The following is a 26365-nucleotide window of genomic DNA, read 5'->3' on the forward strand; positions in this document are numbered from 1 at the left end:
AATTCAAATGGTGACTTGAAAGCAACCGCCCTCACAGATGCTAGTCGAATCAGAGGCGTTGTTTGGAGAAGTGAGAGTTGTGATTGGTGCGAATCATCACGGGTTGGCAGATGACGTTCGGTAGAGAAACGTTTGCCACTCACACGCAAGTCGTTACTAGTTACCACAGCCACAAAGTCAGAAGGCCCGCCTATCCGACCAATCAGATGAGGGAGTGTGATGACGCAATTTCCGTTTCGCGGGAAACGCCTAATTTTCGAAATGGCGTGTCTGGAGTTCAAGTTTGAGTGCCAATGGTGCTATCAAGACAACTGGGAACTGGAAAAAGTGAGGTCAGTGATCTTCGGGTTGGAAAGTCGGAGCTCAAGACAAGATGCCAGAGTTCCCGACTTGGACAACCTTTCAAAGCAATTTTTTTTCCAAGTCAGAGATCGTTTTTTTTCTCAACTTCCCAGTTGGCAACATCACTCAAATTTATAACATTGAGTAAGGCCACAAGTTTTGGGGAAAAAAATGGAAAGTTGTCTTTTCTATTTTAGACGGTAGCTAACTTTTGCTACTCTCATCTAAAATGAGCTAGCTAGCTAGCATAAATATTGATGGGAAACCAAGACTTTTCTGAAGCCTTTGGGGCTTTCACCAAATCATGCTGTGCTGAAAAAAATATTAATTATGCAAATCTTTTAACAATATGCACATTAATGACATCTGCTGGTCAGCAATGAAAAGCAGCATTTGACCTCCGAAAAAAAGAGCAATTTCCAAACGCCCTGAAGGTACCACGTTCACCTGTACAAACAATAGTACGTAAGTATAAACACCATGGGACCACGCAGCCGTCATACCGCTCAGGAAGGAGACGCGTTCTGTCTCCTAGAGATGAACGCACTTTGGTGAGAAAAGTGCAAATCAATCCCAGAACAACAGTAAAGGACCTTGTGAAGATGCTGGAGGAAACCGGAACAAAAGTATCTATCCACAGTAAAATTAGTCCTATATCGACATAACCTGAAAGGCTGCTCCAAAACCGCCATAAAAAACCCAGACTATGGTTTGCAACTGAAACAAAATGATGAAACAAAAATATAACTGTTAGGCCATCATTATGTTTGGAGGAAAAAGCTTGCAAGTCGAAGAACACCATCCCCACAGTGAAGCACACCATCCCCACAGTGAAGCACAGGGGTGGTAGCATCATGTTGTGGCGGTGCTTTGCTGAAGGAGGGACTGGTGCACTTCACAAAATAGATGGCATCATGAGATATAACAAAGCCCTGACCTCAATCCCATAGAAAATGTGTGGGCAGAACTGAAAAAGCGTGTGCAAGCAAGGAGGCTTACAAACCTGACTCAGTTACACCAGCTCTGTCAGGAGGAATGGACCAAAATTCACCCAACAAGGCTACCCGAAACGTTTGACCAAAGTGAAACAATTTATAGGCAATGCTACCAAATACTAATTGCGTGTATGTAAACTTCTGACCCACTGGGAATGTGATGAAAGAAATAAAAGCTGAAATAAATCCTTCTCTCTACTATTATTCTGACATTTCACATTCTTAAAATAAAGTGGGTATCCTAACTGACCTCAGACAGGGAATTTTTACTAGGATTAAATGTCAGGAATTGTGAAAAACTGAGTTTAAATGTATTTGGCTGAGGTGTATGTAAACTTCTGACTTCAACTGTAGAGCGTGCAACTCTCTTAATTTATTTTTTATAGCCTCCCTTTAGAAAGTATTCAGACCCCTTGACTTAGTCCACATTTTGTTGTGTTACAGCCTGAATTCAACATGGATGAAAAGGAAAACAAATTCTCACCCATTTACAACACACCCCACAATGAAAATGTTTTTTTTTTAAAACATGTTTTTAGAAATTTTTAGCAAATTTTTTGAAAATGAAATACAGAAATATCTAATTTACTCTAAGTATTCACATCCCAGAGTCAATACATGTTAGAATCACCTTTGGCAGCAATTACAGCTGTGCATCTTTCTGGGTAAGTCTCTAAGAACTTTGCACACCTGGATCGTACAATATTTGCCTATTTATTGTTTTCTAATGTATTCTTTTCAGAAGTCTTGCCATAGATTTTCAAGCAGATTTAAGTCACAACTCGGCCACTCTGGAAAATTCACTGTCTTCTTGGTAAGAAACTCCAGTGTGAATTGGGTGGTGATTATATAGCATTTCGTGCACATGATCCATCAATTTAGACAAGTTTCTGAGTAAGCGTAATCTAATAATTATAAAATATTTGAGTCTGGACACGTTCTATTGTTACTATGAAAATAACCATGTATTTCTGTATCCTGTGACAAATACACTTTAAATTCATATAGTGTGTGTTTATCAGAGACAGTACTGTGAAGAACAACATTACATTTTAGTAATTTAAGCAGACACTCTTATCCAGAGCGACTTCATACATTTTTCATACTGGTCTCCTGTGGGAATCGAACCCACAACTCTGGTGTTGTAAGCACCACTAACTGAGTCACACGGGACCACACCAAAGTCAGACTAGGATATAGGCCAAGGACTAGATAGTGTATTTTTTACTTGGAGTTTTTCCTTATTGTAGGCTACTACTTTCACAACTTTTAGTCTTGAAATATTTGGTTGTTTACTACATTTCTAACTCTGTTTAGCACATGACCTCACGTGTGAATCCTTAAAGAGACGGGTGGGGCTAAGGCTTAAGAGGGTGTGAACAATGCTGAATGGGTGTGGTCTAAGGCTTAAGAGGGTGTGAACAATGCTGAATGGGTGTGGTCTAAGGCTTAAGAGGGTGTGAACAATGCTGAATGGGTGTGGTCTAAGGCTTAAGAGGGTGTGAACAATGCTGAATGGGTGTGGTCTAAGGCTTAAGAGCGTGTGAACAATGCTGAATGGGTGTGGTCTAAGGCTTAAGAGGGTGTGAACAATGCTGAATGGGTGTGGTCTAAGGCTTAAGAGCGTGTGAACAATGCTGAATGGGTGTGGTCTAAGGCTTAAGAGGGTGTGAACAATGCTGAATGGGTGTGGTCTAAGGCTTGAGAGCGTGTGAACAATGCTGAATGGGTGTAGACAAAGAAGGGCTCTTCAGTAGGTCTACCAAAACATTCAAGGGCCATTTTCTCAAAAAGTGGGGTTACAAGTTTATCAACTTTAAAAACATAATTACTTTCCCATTGTTCCTCAACTGCAGTGTAGCTCTACTTTTATCTAGTGTTTAAAAACAACATTTGAAATGTTGCTACGTAAGACCGAATCGAGGCGGTCGGTCACATTTTTACTCCTGAACTTAATTAGGCTTTAATTAGTCTTGGTAGAATACTTATTGACTCAAGACATTTCAGATTTTAATTTTTAATACATTTCTAAAAACATAATTCCACTTTGACATTATGGGGTATTGTGTGTAGGCCAGTGACCAAAAAAAACATCTAAATTCAGGCTGTGACACAAGACAACTAGGACAAAGTCAAAGGGGGGTGTAAATACTTTCTGGAGGCTCTGTATGAATGACACCAGAGGAAGGACTAACAAACTAAAGCCAAAGAGAAGGCCTGGCCACCCCTCATAGCCTGGTTCCTCTCCAGGTTTCTTCCTAGGTTTTGACCCTTCTAGGGAGGTTTTCCTAGCCAAAGTGCTTCTACACCTGCATTGCTTGCTGTTTGGGGTTTTAGGCTGGGTTTCTGTACAGCACTTTGAGATATCAGCTGATGTACGAAGGGCTATATAAATACATTTGATTTGAGAAGTATGCTGCTGAAAGAGACAAGAAGGAAGTAAGTTCATAGACGGATCACTGTCCTTTACACCACACACTTTTTATATGACATTTAATTAGAATAATGTGGAAGTACTAACAGTGGAATGTTCCTCAATAAGATGGAAGAAGGTGGGTCTTTTAAACAGGTGTCCTAACTCAGTGGTCACCAAAGATTCGATGACACTTATTGCAAGAGTATGTAATGATGAGTACGTAACTGCAGGAAGATGTTTTGGGAGGGGGGGTGAGAATGTTTGACCTCACTAAACACTATTAGGTCCGCTAATACAGGACTAATAAAGGCCCTGTAAAGGACTAGTAAAGGCCCTGTAAAGGACTAGTAAAGAACTAGTAAATGCCCTGTAAAGGACTAATAAAGGCCCTCTAAAGGACTAGTAAAGGCCTTGTAAAGGACTAGTAAAGGCCCTGTAAAGGACTAGTAAAGGCCCTGTAAAGGACTAGTAAAGGACTAGTAAAGGCCTTGTAAATGACTAATAAAGGCCCTGTAAAGGACTAGTAAAGGCCCTGTAAAGGACTAGTAAAGGCCTTGTAAATGACTAATAAAGGCCCTGTAAAGGACTAGTAAAGGCCTTGTAAAGGACTAATATAGGCCCTGTAAAGGACAAGTAAAGGACTAGTAAAGGACTAATAAAGGCCCTGTAAAGGACTAGTAAAGGACTAGTAAAGGCCCTGTAAAGGCCCTGTAAAGGCCTTGTAAAGGACTAATAAAGGCCCTGTAAAGGACAAGTAAAGGCCCTGTAAAGGACTAGTAAAGGACTAATAAAGGCCCTGTAAAGGACTAGTAAAGGCCCTGTAAAGGACTAGTAAAGGACTAATAAAGGCCCTGTAAAGGACTAGTAAAGGACTAATAAAGGCCCTGTAAAGGACTAATAAAGGCCCTGCAAAGGACTAATAAAGGTCCTGTAAAGGACTAGTAAAGGCCCTGTAAAGGACCAGTAAAGGCCCTGTAAAGGCCCTGTAAATGACTAACAAAGGCCCTGTAAAGGACTAGTAAAGGCCCTGTAAAAGGACTAGTAAAGGTCCTGTAAAGGACTAGTAAATGACTAGTAAAGGCCCTGTAAAGGCCCTGTAAAGGACTAGTAAAGGCCCTGTAAATGACTAATAAAGGCCCTGTAAAGGACTAGTAAAGGCCCTGTAAAGGACTAATAAAGGCCCTGTAAAGGACTAGTAAAGGCCCTGTAAATGACTAATAATGGCCCTGTAAAGGACTAGTAAAGACCCTGTAAAGGACTAGTAAAGGCCCTGTAAATGACTAAAAGGCCCTGTAAAGGACTAGTAAAGGCCCTGTAAAGGACTTGTAAAGGCCCTGTAAAGCACTAGTAAAGGCCCTGTAAAGGACTAGTAAAGGCCCTGTAAAGGACTAGTAAAGGCACTGTAAAGGACTAATAAAGGCCCTGTAAAGGACTAGTAAAGGCCCTGTAAATTACTAATAAAGGCCCTGTAAAGGACTAATAAAGACCCTGTAAAGGACTAGTAAAGGCCCTGTAAATGACTAATAAAGGCCCTGTAAAGGACTAGTAAAGGCCCTGTAAAGGACTAGTAAAGGACCGGTAAAGGACTAATAAAGGCCCTGTAAAGGACTAATAAAGGCCCTGTAAAGGACTAGTAAAGGCCATGTAAATGACTAATAAAGGCCCTGTAAAGGACTAGTAAAGGCACTGTAAAGGACTAGTAAAGGACTAATAAAGGCCCTGTAAAGGACTAGTAAAGGCCCTGTAAAGGACTAGTAATGGCCCTGTAAAGGACTAGTAAAGGCCCTGTAAAGGACTAGTAAAGGTCCTGTAAAGGACTAGTAAAGGCCCTGTAAAGGACTAGTAAAGGACTAGTAAAGGCCCTGTAAAGGACTAGTAATGGTCCTGTAAATGACTAGTAAAGGCCCTGTAAAGGACTAGTAAAGGTCCTGTAAAGGACTAGTAAAGGCCATGTAAAGGACAAGTAAAGGATACAGGATATAGAAATACATGGTTATTTGCAGGGCCTTTACTTGTCCTTAGGACTAGTAAAGGCCCTGTAAAGGCCCTGTAAAGGACTAGTAAAGGCCCTGTAAAGGACTAGTAAATACCCTGTAAAGGCCCTGTAAAGGCCCTGTAAAGAACTAGTAAAGGCCCTGTAAAGGACTAGTAAAGGCCCTGTAAAGGACTAGTAAAGGCCCTGTAAAGGCCCTGTGCACTACTTTTGTGGATATTTATTTTCTCCCAACATTTATATTTTTCCATTATTCCCATGGCGGTTGCTGCAGCACCACGACATCCCACGGCTTTATGGAGGAGTACCATGTTATGTGTACTGTGAATATCAAACTGTATTCCTATCATGTAATACTTTGTATAAAAGTGCCATGTATCTCAAGTGTATGAATAATGTATAAAGTTACCTTTGTCCTCTGAAGAAGACTGGGGTGGATGGGCCAATCAAATCAAATCAAGAGGTTGTAAGTGGGGTTTGTGTGGTGAGAAAAGTGCCATGTAAGTCCAATCAATTATTATTTGAATGAAAATGTTTTGACCATATTCCATAGCTTGAAGACCATGCCTTTGGAGGCTATGTTAAATAAAGTAACAGTAACATTTTCATCTTAAATCAGACCATTTCCAAAATTGAAATGTGTGTGAACATTTCTGTGAAACTGTGAACGTTTTACTTGTGGATTTTGAAAATAAAGATCTAAAATTAAAGATATATCAATGTGTTGGTGCCATTTTAAAATCGATGCAGCTAAAGGCAAACATCCTGATAAACTTGCTGAGTTTGAATAAGACATCTGATTACCACTTTGCAGTTAGAACGTTTATTTTTATAGCTAATAAATAATTGATGGATCACTGGATAAAATAAATACAGGTCTCTTTTCTGCCCCTGCGAGCCGGTCTGCAAACAAGTCATCACACTCCCTCACCTGATTGGTCGTTTCCCACGAAGCGTAAGCCGGCATTCACGTCATCACACTCCCACATCTGATTGGTCGAGTAGGCGGGCCTTCTTACCTTGTGGCTGTGGTAACTAGTGACGCACACACGCGCTACTTCTTTTTCTTTATATGTTTTGGGGCAGACTACACTCAAAAAGTGTATTGCCGCCACCTACTGTACGGGATGAAAACAAAACGAGCACAAAAATAGAAACATTGTCGGTGTGAGGGGGCAAAAATTATTCAAAACATCTTAGTTCTTCTGTTAAAACCAAACTGCCAAATCCAAGCTCAGGCTCAGGAGCCTGGGAGTGTGGCACATCTTCCATTGATTTATTTGATACTTTGTGCTGTACAATTAATAACAGTTGTAATAAATGCTATAAAACCCACCTTTTTAACACACTTTTGTCTTGCTTGACCCGCGGGCTGTGTTGCATCTGCGTATCATACCTTCAACACTGTCACTTGCTTCCTCAACTCTTTTGGTTGCATCCCCATAGGAGATCTGATGGACCGTCCTGACCTTCGTCCGGTTCAACTTCCTTCACCCTGTTACTACAGGGCACTTCAACAACTCTGGAACATGAGCTCCACCACAATCACAGTCCTGACCTTCTTCAGTCCGATCTTCACCCTGTTACAGGGCACTTCAAGAACTCTGGATCATGATCTCCACCACAATCACAGTCCTGACCTTCGTCCGGTTCAACTTCCTTCACCCTGTTACTACAGGGCACTTCAACAACTCTGGATCATGATCTCCACCACAATCACAGCCCTGACCTTCGCCCGTCCTCACCAATTAAAGCTGCCACCAACCTCCTGTGGTCCATGCTACTTTTGACCAGGGCCCGTCTTCCCCAATGAAAGGTGCCACCAACCTCCTGTGGTCCATGCTACTTTTGAACAGGGCCCGTCCTCCCCAATTAAAGGTGCCACCAACCTCCTGTGGTAGGGAGGTGTTCTTTGTAAAAAATAAATAAAAATAAATAAGAACCAATAGACTCTTTTCCCTTTCTCCATTCATTGTTCTGGTCAGGTGACAGGAAACTAACCCCACCTGCTCTTCTCTTCTCTTCTAGGTATCTGACCTCAGCTTCCATCGACATCCCGGAGATGACACCCTGAACCGAGTTCAGAACACCACACTTTGGACGTCACGATTCTTGTGATTCCCACTGCACTCTTTCTCTCTGTTCCTGTGATTCCCACTTCACTCTTTCTCTCTGTTCCTGTGATTCCCACTGCACTCTTTCTCTCTGTTCCTGTGATTCCCACTGCACTCTTTCTCTCTGTTCCTGTGATTCCCACTGCACTCTTTCTCTCTGTTCCTGTGATTCCCACTGCACTCTTTCTCTCTGTTCCTGTGATTCCCACTGCACTCTTTCTCTCTGTTCCTGTGATTCCCACTGCATTCTTTCTCTCTGTTCCTGTGATTCCCACTGCATTCTTTCTCTCTGTTCTTGCGATTCCCACTTCCCTCTTTCTCTCTGTTCCTGGGTTTTTCCACGCACGACAGTGTCTAGGGTTTTACAGAGAATGGTGTGACAAATCAACAAGCATCCAGTCAGCAGCGGGTCCTGTGGGAGAAAACAGCTTGTTGATGAGAGAGGGTCGAAGAAGAATGGCAAGAATCGTGCAAGCTAAAAGTCAGGCCACAAACAGACAAATAACAGCACAGTGTAACAGTGGTGTGCAGAACGGGTCCTTGTCACGGATTGGCTATCACAGCAGACGACCACACCGAATTCACTCCTGTCAGCTCAAAACAAGGACGTGTCTCCAGTGAGCACGCGATCACCAACACTGGACAATTGAGGAGTGGAAAACCATTCCCTGGTCCAATTGAATCCCAGTTCCTGTTGACGGCAGAGTCAGGATTGGGCGTAAGCAGCGTGAGTCCATGACCACATCCTGCCTGGTGTCAACGGTACAGGCTGACGGCAGAGTCAGGATTGGGCGTAAGCAGCGTGAGTCCATGACCACATCCTGCCTGGTGTCAACGGTACAGACTGGTGGTAGAGTCAGGATTGGGCGTAAGCAGCATGAGTCCATGACCACATCCTGCCTGGTGTCAACGGTACAGGCTGGTGGTGACGGTGTTGTAATGGTGTGGGGAATGTTTTCCTGGCGCACGTTAGATCCCTTCATACCAATTGAGCAACGTTTGAAAGCCACACCTTGTAGAATCCATGCCCTGAATAATTCGGGCTGTTCTGGAGGCAACGGGTGGTCCGACCCAGTTCTTAATGGGTGTACCTAATAAACAAGAGTAGATATCAGACATGTGGAAGTGAAGAGTATGGTACTAATAAGAATGGACTGACCCACAAACATAATGAGGACGGGAATAGGCCCGACTGAGCAAATAGTCTGGTATAATGAGAGAGAGACAGATATATTTATCCAGCAACTTGGTCTGATGACATATTTAGGGGGCAGGCACCATAGAAGCAGCAATCCTGGGCAAGTCGACATTAGCTCTGGAAGGAAGAAGCAGTCTCTTCCTAACATTCTCAATCCCTGATACGAATCAAGAGAAGAAGAATCTTTGACCTGGATGGACCATATTTATCTGTGGACATTCCTGAGTCCATGGCTCCATTACAAATAGCACCCTAATTCCTTATGTAGTGCACTACTTTTGACCAGGGCCCATAGGGATCTGGTTAAACGTAGTGCACTATGTAGGGAATAGGTTGCCATTTGGGACAAGACTCATGTTGTTTATGTTGGAAACAGGAGTCACGTGAGACTATGACAGGGGCCTCCAACCCTGTTCATGGAGAGCTACCCTCCTGTAGGTTTTAACTCCAACCCTGTTCCTGGAGAGAGCTACCCTCCTGTAGGTTAATTCCAACCCTGTTCCTGGAGAGAGCTACCCTCCTGTAGGTTAATTCCATCCCTGTTCCTGGAGAGAGCTACCCTCCTGTAGGTTAATTCCAACCCTGTTCCTGGAGAGCTACCCTCCTGTAGGTTTACACTCCAACCCCAGTTACAACAAACCTGATTCAGTTTATCAACCAGCTAATTATTATAATCATGTGTGCTAGATTAGGGTTGGAGTTACAACCTACAGGACCATAGTTCTCCAGGAACAAGGTTGTAGTTAAAATCCTACAGGACAGTAGTTCTCCAGGAACAAGGTTGGAGTTAAAATCCTACAGGACAGTAGTTCTCCAGGAACAAGGTTGTAGTTAAAATCCTACAGGACAGTAGTTCTCCAGGAACAAGGTTGGAGTTAAAACCTACAGGACCATAGTTCTCCAGGAACAGGGTTGGAGTTACAACCTACAGGACAGTAGTTCTCCAGGAACAGGGTTGGAGTTACAACCTACAGGACCATAGTTCTCCAGGAACAGGGTTGGAGTTACAACCTACAGGACAGTAGTTCTCCAGGAACAGGGTTGGAGTTACAACCTACAGGACAGTAGTTCTCCAGGAACAGGGTTGGAGTAGTTCTCCAGGAACAGGGTTGAAGTTACAACCTACAGGACCATAGTTCTCCAGGAACAGGGTTGGAGTTACAACCTACAGGACCATAGTTCTCCAGGAACAGGGTTGGAGTTACAACCTACAGGACAGTAGTTCTCCAGGAACAGGGTTGGAGTTACAACCTACAGGACCATAGTTCTCCAGGAACAGGGTTGGAGTTACAACCTACAGGACAGTAGTTCTCCAGGAACAGGGTTGGAGTTACAACCTACAGGACAGTAGTTCTCCAGGAACAGGGTTGGAGTAGTTCTCCAGGAACAGGGTTGAAGTTACAACCTACAGGACCATAGTTCTCCAGGAACAGGGTTGGAGTTACAACCTACAGGACCATAGTTCTCCAGGAACAGGGTTGGAGTTACAACCTACAGGACAGTAGTTCTCCAGGAACAGGGTTGGAGTTACAACCTACAGGACAGTAGTTCTCCAGGAACAGGGTTGGAGTTACAACCTACAGGACAGTAGTTCTCCAGGAACAGGGTTGGTGTGAAAACCTACAGGACCGCATCTCAGTGACGTCATGACAACCAGCTGTGACCACTGGCATGGCACCCAACTTTCAAAGGAATTACAAATCATAGTTTGTACATGATTACAATAGTTTGTAAACGAATACTTCACATACATTAAGGAGGAAAGAATAGTGCAGAGTTAATCACATTATTTATTAAACCTGACATGAATACCGTTTGTTCACATAGAAACCAACAACCAGGTAGTGATTCAGCAAAATACGCACAGTAGCACTTCAGTCGACAACAATGGCCGACAGACATGATAATAGTGAACCAGGGAGACAGGGAACAGACCCAACAATGGCCGACAGACATGATAATAGTGAACCAGGGAGACAGGGAACAGATCCAACAATGGCCGACAGACATGATAATAGTGAACCAGGGAGACAGGGAACAGATCCAACAATGGCCGACAGACATGATAATAGTGAACCAAGTAGACAGGGAACAGATCCAACAATGGCCGACAGACATGATAATAGTGAACCAGAGAGACAGGGAACAGATCCAACAATGGCCGACAGACATGATAATAGTGAACCAGGGAGACAGGGAACAGATCCAACAATGATAAAAGCATGATTTTAAAAAGGAGATGTTATGAAGTACAAATACAGAGAAAACCGTTAAAAGGTGTCATCGTCATGGAAACGTGTAACAATGTTTAACCTCGACAGTAACTTTAAAAAAAAAAAGGTGTTTATCTTTCTCTTACATGGAAGATTTCAGACAGTTGAAGTCTAGTCCTGGGCTAAAAATAATAAAAATATATTAACTTAACGGAGATTCTCCATTGACCAGGCTTTTTATTCTAAGGACTAGGCTTAAACTGTCTGAAATCGTCCATGTAAGAGAAAGATAAACACCTTTTTAAGAAAAGCGGTTTATAATGTTTAGTCCCAACAGTGTCATCATTATGTTGGCTTATTCTACAGTGACATGGACAGAAGCCATGTTTCACAAATCCCTTTCGGCAATATAACAGGACCAAAATGAATCAATCACATTCAATGGATGATGGCCTGAGTTAGCCTGGTCCTAGATCTGTTTGTATGGTTTTGCCCACGCCTACGGTCCTTATGGTCATTGTTGGCAAGACAGCACAAACAGATCAGGGACCAGGCTAGAGACGTCAGTATCCACACAGTAGCAAAATACAGTGTTTTCTGATCACAGCCAGTCATGATAGACGGGTCCCAGATCTGTTTGGCGCTATCATGTCAATTCCATGTTTGGCATGGCAAGGAGTTGACACAATAGCACAAACCGATCTGGGGACCAGGCTACAGTCAACACGGCACTCGAGCTCTCAGATTGAAGAACCCCTCTCCAGCTTCCCTCGGCTCCCAGACTTCCTCTCAATCCCGTTCCAAGTAACGAGACCTGGAGGGATGACTCTACTCCAACCAGCTCTGATAGAGCCTTTGCACAAGTAACGGCAGAGTGACGAACGAGACCTGGAGGGATGACTCTACTCCAACCAGCTCTGATAGAGCCTTTGCACTATATACCAGGGCTACTGTCCACAAGCAACTCCTCATGGTCTCTTGAGCTCGTCTTCCAATAGTAGTGCTTTGATGAAACAGAATCCTATACCTACCCAGTTGTCATTACCTATCCAGACTGTTCATTTGAGGGTCAGGGCCGAGGGGAAGGACTAGGGAGGGGTTGAGGACTGTCTGTTGAGCTCCAGTAGTAATGTGATGATCCAGCGTTACACTGCTTATACCTATCAAGACCCTTCAGATCTGCCAACACCCAAGGGTTAGTGCCAAGGTCCTTATCTTATGCTAGGTGGCGTCACTCCTACACGATGCCCCGCCCCTAAACTGACAGTCATCGCATGATATGACATAAGACAATGGGGGAGGGTTAGGGAGTGATTTGGCTGTTAGTCTGGTGAGTAGCCGATGCTATCCGTAATGCAGTCCTTAGGTCTGGAGTATCTAGGACCGTCTCATCTCCCATCTCCGCTAGAGTAGGGTGAAGTTGCCCCTAGATGCTGATCTTGGGTGAGTTTAGTATTTTCCCCCACTACTGGTTACAGATAGGATTGAGGGAGGGGGAAATGATCCAAGATCTGTACCTAGGGGGAAACTCCTGCCCCCGGTGCCATCTCACTGACTGAATACAACCATGGCTTCAGTGTTTTCTCCACAGTATGTAGGTCATGAGGAGGACGAGGCCTGCGGACAGAGCTGCTATGACACACTGGTGGATGGTGAGGACGCTCTCCAGGTTGCCGATGCGTTCCTCCATGGCACTGGTGTGGAAGTAGTCATAGACCCCGGCCCCGATGCTCCACACGGCCCACACAGCATCCACGATCAGGGGCATGGTAGGTCGTCAGAGGGGCGGATGCTGGTGCTGGGGAGGGGACCCAGGGATGTCACAGGGGTGGGACTTCAGGGTTTAACCTACACCTGGGACATGGAGACGTGGAAGATCAACGATGGCTTGGGACAGGGCTGGCGTGTCAGTTCAGGGTCTCTCCAGCCTCTCCCAGGTTCCTCCTGCAGTAGTGCTGATTTATAGGCTTGGGACAGGGCTGGGGTGTCAGTTCAGGGTCTCTCCAGCCTCTCCCGGGTTCCTCCTGCAGTAGTGCTGATTTCAAGGCTTCCTCACCTGCAAAGGAACCGTTGGGAATGTAGTTTAACCAGGTTATATATAAATGCAATATTATGAATATAGAATGGAATATGAAATTCAGTTACGGTAAGTAACATAGGTAGGCTACTCTGTTGTATCTAAATGAGAACTCGCATGGTCAAAAAAGTGAAACACGCACACTTATGATCTTATAGAACACATTTCACTGCCCTGATTCAGGGAACCTGAATAATACTGTGTGTTCCACGGAACACACATGTGGAACTTAGCCTGAGCTTTGAAACGAAGCTGACAACATTGTAATGTTATTGTAGCTAGCTAACAACATTGTAACTATTGTAGCTAGCTAACAACATTGTAACGTTATTGTAGCTAGCTAACAACATGGTAATGGTATTGTAGCTAGCTAACAACATTGTAATGGTATTGTAGCTAGCTAACAACATTGTAATGGTATTGTAGCTAGCTAACAACATTGTAACTATTGTAGCTAGCTAACAACATGGTAATGGTATTGTAGCTAGCTAACAACATTGTAACTATTGTAGCTAGCTAACAACATTGTAACGTTATTGTAGCTAGCTAACAACATGGTAATGGTATTGTAGCTAGCTAACAACATTGTAATGGTATTGTAGCTAGCTAACAACATTGTAATGGTATTGTAGCTAGCTAACAACATTGTAACGTTATTGTTGCTAGCTAACAACATGGGAATGGTATTGTAGCTAGCAAACAACATTGCAACGTGTTACAGTGCGGTGCACATATCAGAAAAATAATAGTATTAGGACCATATGTATTCGAACAAAATGCCATGAATTTGCAACCTTCGGTGACCACTTCTGACAATGACACCGGTACAGAACTGGATGTACTGTATTGATCTCATATGGTTAGCTAGCCAGCTACATCTTTGCTGAGCTAGGAACATTCCTAGGACTTACCAAAATGACCCAAGCGCACAGGTTAAAATGAGCCACGCTTGCAATCTGCATCCAAGTTCTCTATCTAGCTATAAATCACATAATCGTCAACATATAACGTTTGAATGGTCGAGATACCAAACCGGGCTAGCAACATGATCCTTAGCTTAGTCACCCAGTACATCCGGGTGCAGTGCTACATTCAGGAACACGTGGACAGGGCGTGTCCTAAAACAGCGTCATTTACAATCGATCATTGCTGATAATAAACACAATACGTTTCGGGCATCATCATCATCATCATCCTATTTTGCTTTCTAGCGGCTAAAGTCACATTTTGAAAACGACCCGTGTAGCTAACTTCCAGTAGCTAGCTACCAACGTCAGTTTTAGCTAAGCTTAGCTAAGTGGTCAACTGGAAGATGACACGGTGTGTCTTGGTTTGGAGATGTATGTTTGAGATTGCTCGTCATAAAAACGTGCTACTATCAATAAATATATTTGTATCATCCATAACATTTTCCAAACGGATTCAGTCAATTGGCAGGAAAAAGGTTTGAAAACTCATATTTTTCCTTCGCACTATTACCAGGCGCGGTGGCCAAGTGGTAAGGCGTCGGTCTCGTAAACCGAAGATCGCGGGCTCGATCCCCGTCCGTGCCTCGGAAACGAAGTCCACGGTGGACACATTTTTAAAACGGGACAGTTCCAACGTTTGATACATATTTCAAACTCAATATTAAGTTAATGCGTTGATAAAACGTTTAAATCTCAACCATGTACAATGTAAAAGTTATATGCTAAAAGACTTCTCATACATAAATGGTGTTCATCAAGACAATAAATTGTAGACATCAAGGTAAAAACAAGTTTAGAGCTAAAACAAATCTAGGAGAAATCAAAGTTAAACAGTTTAACAGCTAAAAATCTTAAACTTTTGTTTCAGACGTTTATTTTAGCACGCCCCTCCTAATGACCACCAGTCGGCGCTCCAACTACAATAGTGTGTATCGACCAGTTAAGTAGCCCACTGAGATTTTATATACAGATCAGATGAGAGATCAGCCATCATAGAATGACACATGGATGAAAAAAAAACTACAACTAGACTAAGACTGAGTTCTTGTCTATCTTTGTAAATATGCATGTTTGTAAATATAGATCTTGTTTTCAATCCAATGCCGTAACAATATAGCCTGATAATATAGGCCTAAATATGTTAGGCAAATCAACGTTATAACTTTATATTTTACTCAAACTTGATAAATCCTTATGGTATACGAACACCTCGTTTTTCTGATTATTGTTTGGGAAGAGGAAGGTACAATAGTAATTTACTCCCCACACTTTTACATACGAGAGTGCAGAGCCAAACCTTTCCATTTGGTGGCAATGGTTACTGCACGATCTCAACTGTCTCCAGGACTGTTATTCTGGATTGGCGCACGCATGGAGCTCGACATACCTACTGCCTAGTCACCACCACCTAGAATTCCATTTTAGGGAGGGCCTGAAAAGGAGGCTCGCACTACGCGGCCCACACAGCACAGCCAGAGAGCCACTGGGTTTGGGCTACTGTCTCTAGGTTCTGTACGGGACGATCGGTCAGTACACACAGAGAGAGGGAGAGAGATCAGGTGGGTTTATATTTCCCCGGGCAACGTTACCGGTCTGGGACACACCGTAGCCTACTGCTTTTTTGTTCAGGAATAACTTTAGGAGAATATTCAACTGTCTTTGGAGAGATGGGTCTATGTTCCATGCCGATAGAGGCCATTCTGAAATCTGTTTCGTGTCTGACTGGACAATTAAACCTGCTTTTTGGAAGACAGCATATACATTTTTCCTAAAGGATTTTACTCATAACATGAACGTTGTTTGGGGATTGCGAAAGGGAACCCTGGTCGTGGGCTCTAGAACTCAACAAGTTTCCGCTCGTGTTCCAACTGTGCGCTTTGGACAGTGTGCCCAACCTGTGCAAGGATGACGCGCTCGTGGTGTGGCCGACTGCAGCTATGATCGATATGTTTACATGATGGGTACATCTGTGAGGACGTTTTTTTTTACTGTAGTTAACTCTTGCCCTTACCCTAAATACTTTTGAGCTACAAAGAGACCAGGCCAATTTCTCTCTCAACTGAACGCTGAAGTATGAGAGCAAGACGGTTCACATGAGGACAACAAGGTAATTTCAGAGGATAGATTAGCGTAATGCAGATTGATCATTGTCTTTGATTCACAACAATAGTTTTATGTTCAAAGCAACTTTACAGTTTTTTTTTACCCATTTGGAATGAATAAATACAATCTTAGTAGTACATTAAAGTAGACAAATACATTGTATTGGGGCTCCCGAATGGCAAAGCTCTCTAAACCACTGCATCCCTGTGCTAGAGATGTCACTACAGACTCTGGTTTGATTCCTGGCTGTGATTGGGAGGCGCATATGAGTGGCACACAATTGGCCCAGTGTCATTGGGGTAGGCCTTCATTGTAAATCAAATGTGTTTTTAACTGACTTGCCAAGTTAAATTTAGGTAAAATATACAAAAATAAGGGAGGACCAAGGCACTCTTCATATAATTAATTAAAATGCCTTTATTTGTATAGCATGTTCAATGGAAACAACGATTAAAAACTTTGTTTAACCTTAGTTTTTAATCAGAGTTTTTAATCTTTGCATTGAATATGCTATACAAATAAAGGCATTTTAATTGAATATATGAAGAGTGACAAAATGTATCCCTTTTACCAAAGAGCACCTTCTGTCTACCAAAACTTACTATTGTCCCTTCCTTCTCTTTTCAACATTATCTATATCGTTTAATTCAGTAAATAGATCATTAGTGTGTTTCACAACTAGCCATGTTTTAGCCAATGTTCCATTGGTCCTGGTGTGTTAGAGGGTGGGTCTTTGTTGTTCCATTGGTCCTGGTGTGTTAGAGGGTGGGTCTTTGTTGTTCCATTGGTCCTGGTGTGTTAGAGGGTGGGTCTTTGTTGTTCCATTGGTCCTGGTGTGTTAGAGGGTGGGTCTTTGTTGTTCCATTGGTCCTGGTGTGTTAGAGGGTGGGTCTTTGTTGGCAAGGTGAGTAGTGTTCTCTCCTCTCAACTGGCCTACAAAGTCCCAGTTTCTGGCCCACAAGATCACCCAGTTCACCTGAACCTGTAGAGCCACAATGTGACACCCCTGGAGTAGTTTAGGGGTCAAGTGCCTTGCTCGAGGGTACAACGGCAGGAGATGGTGTGGTAGGATACCTAGAATCCCACCAAATGTTTTTCCTGTCTGACATGGGATTCAGACCAGAATCCCTGTGTGTGAGCGAGCACGTAGGAGTGTGTGTGTGTGTGACTGTGTGTGTGTGTGTGAGACTGTGTGTGTGTGTATGACTGTGTGTGTGTGTGTATGACTGTGTGACTGTGTGTGTGTGTGTGTGTGTATGACTGTGTGTTTGTGTGTGTGTGTGTGTATGACTGTGTGTGTGTGTGACTGTGTGTGTGTGTATGACTGTGTATAACTGTGTGTGTGTGTGACTGTGTGTGTGTGTATGACTGTGTGTGTGTGACTGTGTGTGTGTGTGTGACTGTGTGTGTGTGACTGTGTGTGTGTGTGTGTGCACCCGCGTCGTGTTTCTGCTCCAGGCCCTGAATGTTTAGCTGAAAACGTCAGTGACTATATCTGCGTGTGATCCTCACCAACAGCTTCATAGTTCTCACACCTAGTCTAGAAATGCTTGATTAGTTTGTAACAAAACCCTCCACACACACGTCCCCGTACGCAGGGTGCTAAACCCATCCGGATGTTTTCTCACTGACATGAATCATGTTTTAAAATAGATCACCACAGGCAGGCTGAGGGAATGTGTGATTTATGACGGACTATGTTATCTCCACTATTAGCATGTCGCTCATACAGTCGGCATTTACTGAGGATATGACTAAGTTGTTGATTTGATGACATATCGTACGTCCCAAATCACACCCTATTCCCTAGTGTGCGATTTTTGACCAGGGCCTTCATGTCCCAAATCGCACCCTATTCCCTAGTGTGCTATTTTTGACCAGGGCCTTCATGTCCCAGATCGCACCCTATTCCCTAGTGTGCTATTTTTGACCAGGAACCTAAACGTCCCAAAATCACACCCTATTCCCTAGTGTGCGATTTTTGACCAGGGCCTTCATGTCCCAAATCGCACCCTATTCCCTAGTGTGCTATTTTTGACCAGGGCCTTCATGTCCCAAATCGCACCCTATTCCCTATGCACCTTCAAACGTAGTTTACTATAGAGAATAGGTTACCGTTCCAGACACAGACATGTAGTATACACTGGGTCGAAGTTGTCACAAGGTAGTTGTTGATTTGAGTACGGTGTAGTAGGTCATTTAAAGGGCCAGTGCGGTTCTCTGACCAGGGATCACAATAATGAACCACACATGGTTTTTGGTTTGGAATGTTAGTGCAGTGAACAGAAAAAAAAAACCCCGGGAATAACTTTGACCTGTTGGAAACATTTTTATCAAAGGCGTATTCTTCGTCTGACTTCGTCAAGTGGAAAAGAGATGTTCAAGATAGAAGGATTTAATGATAAACATTCACATTTTACAATTACATCCTATAATATAATTTTCCTTTATCAGATTTTTATACTAATTAGATAAACATATTTCCCTTGAGAGTGGGAAGTTTTGTTATTCTGAATAATGACTATTTAGTTATTTTCATCATTGTATGTAACCACTATGGACCTGCACCAAGTCCACTCATACCAAAACACTAAGAACTATGGGACCCAGTGTCTCTATGCTTGGAACTGAACATTAACAACCTCTTAAGGATTGGACCCTTTTTTCTCTTCAATTTTTCTCCTAAAATGACATACCCAAATCTAACTGCCTGTAGCTCAGGACCTGCAGCAAGGATATGCATATTATTGATACCATTTGAAAGGAAACACTTTGAAGTTTGGGGAAATGTGAAATTAATGTAGGATAATATAACACATTAGATCTGGGAAAAGATCATACAAAGATAAAACATGGCTATTTTTTTTTTAACCATCTTTGAAGTGCAAGAGAAAGGCCACCATGTACTATTCCAGTTTAGGCGTAATTTAGATTTTGGCCACTAGATGGTAAGTGTAGTGTAAGCAGTAAGCAGTGTAAGCGCAACGTTTTAGACTGATTCAATGAAGCATTGCATTTCTGTTCAAAATGTTGTATCAAATCTTGCCAAATGTGTCTAATTTGGTTTATTAATACATTTTCAAATACATAACTGTGCACTCTCCTCAAACAATAGCATGGTATCCTTTGACTGTAATAGCTACTGTAAATTGGACAGTGCAGTTAGATTAACAAGAATTTAAGCTTTCTGCCCATATCAGATATGTCTATGTCCTGGAAATGTTCTTGTTACTTACAACCTCATGCTAATCACATTAGCGCACGATAGCTCAACCGTCCCGGGTGGGGGGGGGGTCACCGATCCCATAGAGGTTAAGGAGGCAGATTGGGGATAAGGCTCTGCAATAGACTAGAGTCCCGTCCAGGCTGTGTACATCAAGCTGACTCACACTTACTTGTCCAAAGCGTATTACTTTGCTTTAGGACCTGTACAATGAGTTCTGTGCAGCTGTCAGCTATTCAGTCCAGAGTCAGATGAGGAAGGAAGACAGGAAAGAAGGAAGGAAGGAAGGAAAGAAGGAAGGAAAGAAGGAAGGAAAGAAAGAAAGAAGGTTGGAACCAGGGCCTTGCTCTAGGGAGTTTTTCCTAGCCACCGTGCTTCTACACCTGCATTGCTTGCTGTTTGGGGGTTTAGACTGGGTTTCTGTACAGCACTTTGTGACATCAGCTCATGTGCGAAGGGCTATATAAATACATTTGATTTGATTGCTCTAACGGAGTCAAAGCTGGGATTCAATCCGATCACGCCTTGTCCACAATGCACAGCGTTTTAAAGTCATTGTTCCTAGGCCGTCATTGAAAATAAGAATTTGTTCTTAACTGACTTGCCTGGTTAAATAAAGGTACAAAAATTAAATAATAATAATTAGCAGAGACCACAATTACGGTAAACACTGCATTTGTTGGCTCAATCAGGAAATTACATGTAAATGTAGCGTTGTCCAAATTGAATCCCAACCTTAGACTGATGTATCTAGTAGAGAGGTAGGGAGCAAGGGTCTAGGGAGCAAGGGTCTAGGGAACATGCTGAGGTAGCTAGTAGAGAGGTAGCGAGCAAGGGTCTAGGGAACATTCTGATGTAGCTAGTGGAGAGGTAGGGAGCAAGGGTCTAGGGAACATTCTGATGTATCTAGTGGAGAGGTAGGGAGCAAGGGTCTAGGGAACATTCTGATGTATCTAGTGGAGAGGTAGGGAACAAGGGTCTAGGGAACATTCTGATGTAGCTAGTGGAGGGGTAGGGAACAAGGGTCTAGGGAACATTCTCATGTAGCTAGTGGAGAGGTAGGGAGCAAGGGTCTAGGGAACATTCTGATGTATCTAGTAGAGGGGTAGGGAACAAGGGTCTAGGGAACATTCTGATGTAGCTAGTGGAGAGGTAGGGAGCAAGGGTCTAGGGAACATTCTGATGTATCTAGTAGAGGGGTAGGGAGCAAGGGTCTAGGGAACATTCTGATGTATCTAGTGGAGAGGTAGGGAGCAAGGGTCTAGGGAACATTCTGATGTATCTAGTGGAGAGGTAGGGAGCAAGGGTCTAGGGAACATTCTGATGTAGCTAGTGGAGAGGTAGGGAGCAAGGGTCTAGGGAACATTCTGATGTAGCTAGTGGAGAGGTAGGGAGCAAGGGTCTAGGGAACATTCTGATGTATCTAGTAGATGGGGTAGGGAACAAGGGTCTAGGGAACATTCTGATGTATCTAGTGGAGAGGTAGGGAGCAAGGGTCTAGGGAACATGCTGATGTAGCTAGTGGAGAGGTAGGGAGCAAGGGTTTAGGGAACATTCTGATGTAGCTAGTAGAGAGGTAGGGAGCAAGGGTTTAGGGAACATGCTGATGTAGCTGGTAGAGTGGTAGGGAGCAAGGGTCTAGGGAACATTCTGATGTATCTAGTAGAGAGGTAGGGAGCAAGGGTCTATGGAACATGCTGAGGTAGCTAGTAGAGAGGTAGGGAACAAGGGTCTAGGGAACATGCTGATGTAGCTAGTAGAGAGGTAGGGAACAAGGGTCTAGGGAACATGCTGAGGTAGCTAGTAGAGAGGTAGGGAGCAAGGGTCTAGGGAACATTCTGATGTAGCTAGTGGAGAGGTAGGGAGCAAGGGTCTAGGGAACATTCTGATGTAGCTAGTGGAGAGGTAGGGAGCAAGGGTCTAGGGAACATTCTGATGTATCTAGTAGATGGGGTAGGGAACAAGGGTCTAGGGAACATTCTGATGTATCTAGTGGAGAGGTAGGGAGCAAGGGTCTAGGGAACATGCTGATGTAGCTAGTGGAGAGGTAGGGAGCAAGGGTTTAGGGAACATTCTGATGTAGCTAGTAGAGAGGTAGGGAGCAAGGGTTTAGGGAACATGCTGATGTAGCTGGTAGAGTGGTAGGGAGCAAGGGTCTAGGGAACATTCTGATGTATCTAGTAGAGAGGTAGGGAGCAAGGGTCTATGGAACATGCTGAGGTAGCTAGTAGAGAGGTAGGGAACAAGGGTCTAGGGAACATGCTGATGTAGCTAGTAGAGAGGTAGGGAACAAGGGTCTAGGGAACATGCTGAGGTAGCTAGTAGAGAGGTAGGGAGCAAGGGTCTAGGGAACATGCTGAGGTAGCTAGTAGAGAGGTAGGGAACAAGGGTCTAGGGAAAATGCCTAATGGATGGTGATGGATGTTGAAGGATCTGGGCTGGAGACCAACACTAACTGCTGATTAGACCTGAGATACTAAACAGTGTTCTGATCTGGGCTGGAGACCAACACTAACTGCTGATTAGACCTGAGATATTAAACAGTGTTCTGATCTGGGCTGGAGACCAACACTAACTGCTGATTAGACCTGAGATATTAAACAGTGTTCTGATCTGGGCTGGAGACCAACACTAACTGCTGATTAGACCTGAGATATTAAACAGTGTTCTGATCTGGGCTGGAGACCAACACTAACTGCTGATTAGACCTGAGATATTAAACAGTGTTCTGATCTGGGCTGGAGACCAACACTAACTGCTGATTAGACCTGAGATATTAAACAGTGTTCTGATCTGGGCTGGAGACCAACACTAACTGCTGATTAGACCTGAGATATTAAACAGTGTTCTGATCTGGGCTGGAGACCAACACTAACTGCTGATTAGACCTGAGATATTAAACAGTGTTCTGATCTGGGCTGGAGACCAACACTAACTGCTGATTAGACCTGAGATATTAAACAGTGTTCTGATCTGGGCTGGAGACCAACACTAACTGCTGATTAGACCTGAGATATTAAACAGTGTTCTGATCTGGGCTGGAGACCAACACTAACTGCTGATTAGACCTGAGATATTAAACAGTGTTCTGATCTGGGCTGGAGACCAACACTAACTGCTGATTAGACCTGAGATATTAAACAGTGTTCTGATCTGGGCTGGAGACCAACACTAACTGCTGATTAGACCTGAGATATTAAACAGTGTTCTGATCTGGGCTGGAGACCAACACTAACTGCTGATTAGACCTGAGATATTAAACAGTGTTCTGATCTGGGCTGGAGACCAACACTGTAACTGCTGTTTGGACCTAAGATACTAAAAACAGTGTTTCTGGCATCGTTTGCTCTGGTCTGGTCCAGTACCTCTCTAACAACATGGATACAAGTCCAGGCAGAGACTGGACCGGAGAGTGTCCCAAATTTCACCCTATACATTCCTCTGCATTACTTCTGACCAGGGCTCATAGGGACGCCAGTTAGCAGCTTCCCCAAGAAGTTGTTTTTTTCTCAGGGACGTCACTGACACAATGTAGAACATGACCTGTCAAACATCTCTGATAAGACAGAGATGTTAGAAATATCACTGATCACTTTTCTGAGGTCTGAGAAGCAGAGATTCCTGATTAATCAGAAAAAACACACCTCTGGTTGTTAGTGGTCATCTGGGGTAACAGAGTCTAGGTGGTTGTTAGTGGTCACCTGGGGTAACAGAGTCTAGGTGAATGGTCAGGTGGTTGTTAGGGGTCATCTGGGGTAACAGAGTCTAGGTGAATGGTCAGGTGGTTGTTAGTGGTCACCTGGGGTAACAGAGTCTAGTTGAATGGTCAGGTGGTTGTTAGGGATCATCTGGGGTAACAGAGTCTAGGTGAATGGTCAGGTGGTTGTTAGTGGTCATCTGGGGTAACAGAGTCTAGGTGAATGGTCAGGTGGTTGTTAGTGGTCACCTGGGGTAACAGAGTCTAGGTGAATGGTCCTGAGTCTCGGGGTCTTAGGAGGTCGATGATGGATGGCTAGTCAGAATCTGGCCCGATGTTGTTCTGAGGCTGCCAATGTTATTGACCTACAGTGAGTGGTTTCATTTAACACTGATGCTAAATGAGGTAGAAAGGGTTTCTTGTTACTGTGAGAACATGGTTGAACCCATTCACCCTCTTTTTAAACGGCCCCTGCTGGAATCCCAGCACGCCGACCCTAACTAACACAGGTCGGTTTTTATAAGAGCAATTTATAAACCTCTGGCATGCACTCTGGAGCGGGGGAGACTAAGTGCTCTCTATCCTCTCTCTCTCTCTACTCTGTCTTTCTCTACTCTGTCTCTCTCTCTCTCTACTCTGTCTCTCTCTCTCTCTACTCTGTCTTTCTCTCTCTCTCTCTACTCTGTCTTTCTCTCTCTCTATATATATTCTGTCTTTCTCTCTGTCTTTCTCTCCTCTCTCTCTGTCTCTCCCTCTCTCTCTACTCCGTCTTTCTCTCTACTATGTCCCTCCCTCCCTCTCTCTCTCTCTCTCTCTCTCCCTCTCTCTGTCTCTCTACTGTAAGCAGGGGATGAAAAGAGAAGGAGTTTGAAGAGAGAAGAGAAGCCAAAAGACAGCAGGAAAAGTAAGGGGCTTTTAGGGGCAGCTGTGTTTTATTAACTCAGTCATAATGCCCCTAAAAACCCTTATTGCTCTTTGCACTTTCCAGCAGCAACATGTCTCTGTGGATTGGTACTGGATGGCCTTACTGTAACGTTGTAGTGATATAGTACTAGTATGTGTATGGATCCGCATTAGGATCCCCTGCCAAGGCAGCAGCTACTCTTCCAGGGGCCAGAAAAATTACACCAGTTATACAATTGAAAAAAAACACGACAATACAGTCATAACAGAACACTACCACATATCTACAACACACTAAGGGTGTGTCCTCAGGACCCTACTCCACTACTACATATCTACAACACACTAAGGGTGTGTCCTCAGGACCCTACTCCACTACTACATATCTACAACACACTAAGGGTGTGTCCTCAGGACCCTACTCCACTACTACATATCTACAACACACTAAGGGTGTGTCCTCAGGACCCTACTCCACTACTACATATCTACAACACACTAAGGGTGTGTCCTCAGGACCCTACTCCACTACCACATATCTACAACACACTAAGGGTGTGTCCTCAGGACCCGACTCTACTACCACATATCTACAACACACTAAGGGTGTGTCCTCAGGACCCTACTCCACTACCACATATCTACAACACAACATCCACGGGTAAATGTCATCGTGTGTTTGTGTTGCTTCACAGTCCCAGTTGTTCCATAAGGTGTATTTTTTTATCTATTTTTAAAATTTGATCTGATTCTACTGCTGCGTCAGTTACCTGATGTGGAATAGAGTTCCATGTAGTCATGGCTCTATGTAGTACTGTGGAATAGAGTTCCATGTACCCCTGTCTCTATGTAGTACTGTGGAATAGAGTTCCATGTACCCCTGGCTCTATGTAGTACTGTGGAATAGAGTTCCATGTAGTCATGGCTCTATGTAGTACTGTGGAATAGAGTTCCATGTAGTCATGGCTCTATGTAGTACTGTGGAATAGAGTTCCATGTAGTCATGGCTCTATGTAGTACTGTGGAATAGAGTTCCATGTAGGCATGGCTCTATGTAGTACTGTGGAATAGAGTTCCATGTAGTCATGGCTCTATGTAGTACTGTGGAATAGAGTTCCATGTAGTCATGGCTCTATGTAGTACTGTGGAATAGAGTTCCATGTAGTCATGGCTCTATGTAGTACTGTGGAATAGAGTTCCATGTAGTCATGGCTCTATGTAGTACTGTGGAATAGAGTTCCATGTAGTCATGGCTCTATGTAGTACTGTGGAATAGAGTTCCATGTAGTCATGGCTCTATGTAGTACTGTGGAATAGAGTTCCATGTAGTCATGGCTCTATGTAGTACTGTGGAATAGAGTTCCATGTGGTCATGGCTCTATGTAGTACTGTGGAATAGAGTTCCATGTGGTCATGGCTCTATGTAGTACTGTGGAATAGAGTTCCATGTAGTCATGGCTCTATGTAGTACTGTGGAATAGAGTTCCATGTAGTCATGGCTCTATGTAGTACTGTGGAATAGAGTTCCATGTAGTCATGGCTCTATGTAGTACTGTGGAATAGAGTTCCATGTGGTCATGGCTCTATGTAGTACTGTGGAATAGAGTTCCATGTAGTCATGGCTCTATGTAGTACTGTGGAATAGAGTTCCATGTAGTCATGGCTCTATGTAGTACTGTGGAATAGAGTTCCATGTAGTCATGGCTCTATGTAGTACTGTGGAATAGAGTTCCATGTAGTCATGGCTCTATGTAATACTGTGGAATAGAGTTCCATGTAGTCATGGCTCTATGTAGTACTGTGGAATAGAGTTCCATGTAGTCATGGCTCTATGTAATACTGTGGAATAGAGTTCCATGTAGTCATGGCTCTATGTAGTACTGTGGAATAGAGTTCCATGTAGTCATGGCTCTATGTAGTACTGTGGAATAGAGTTCCATGTAGTCATGGCTCTATGTAGTACTGTGGAATAGAGTTCCATGCAACCCTGGCTCTATGTAGTACTGTGGAATAGAGTTCCATGTACCCCTGGCTCTATGTAGTACTGTGGAATAGAGTTCCATGTAGTCATGGCTCTATGTAGTACTGTGGAATAGAGTTCCATGTAGTCATGGCTCTATGTA

General features: G+C 43.6%; 1 non-coding gene across 1 annotated transcript; it reads left to right on the plus strand.

Moving 5' to 3' along the window:
• The first annotated feature begins 14829 nt into the window (after positions 1-14829).
• trnat-cgu lies at positions 14830-14901 on the plus strand. Its single transcript has one exon. It is a non-coding gene; the product is annotated as a tRNA-Thr (tRNA).
• The last annotated feature ends 11464 nt before the right edge of the window (positions 14902-26365 follow it).

Source organism: Oncorhynchus mykiss, chromosome 12 (assembly GCF_013265735.2).
Source record: "Oncorhynchus mykiss isolate Arlee chromosome 12, USDA_OmykA_1.1, whole genome shotgun sequence".
NCBI lineage: Eukaryota > Metazoa > Chordata > Actinopteri > Salmoniformes > Salmonidae > Oncorhynchus > Oncorhynchus mykiss.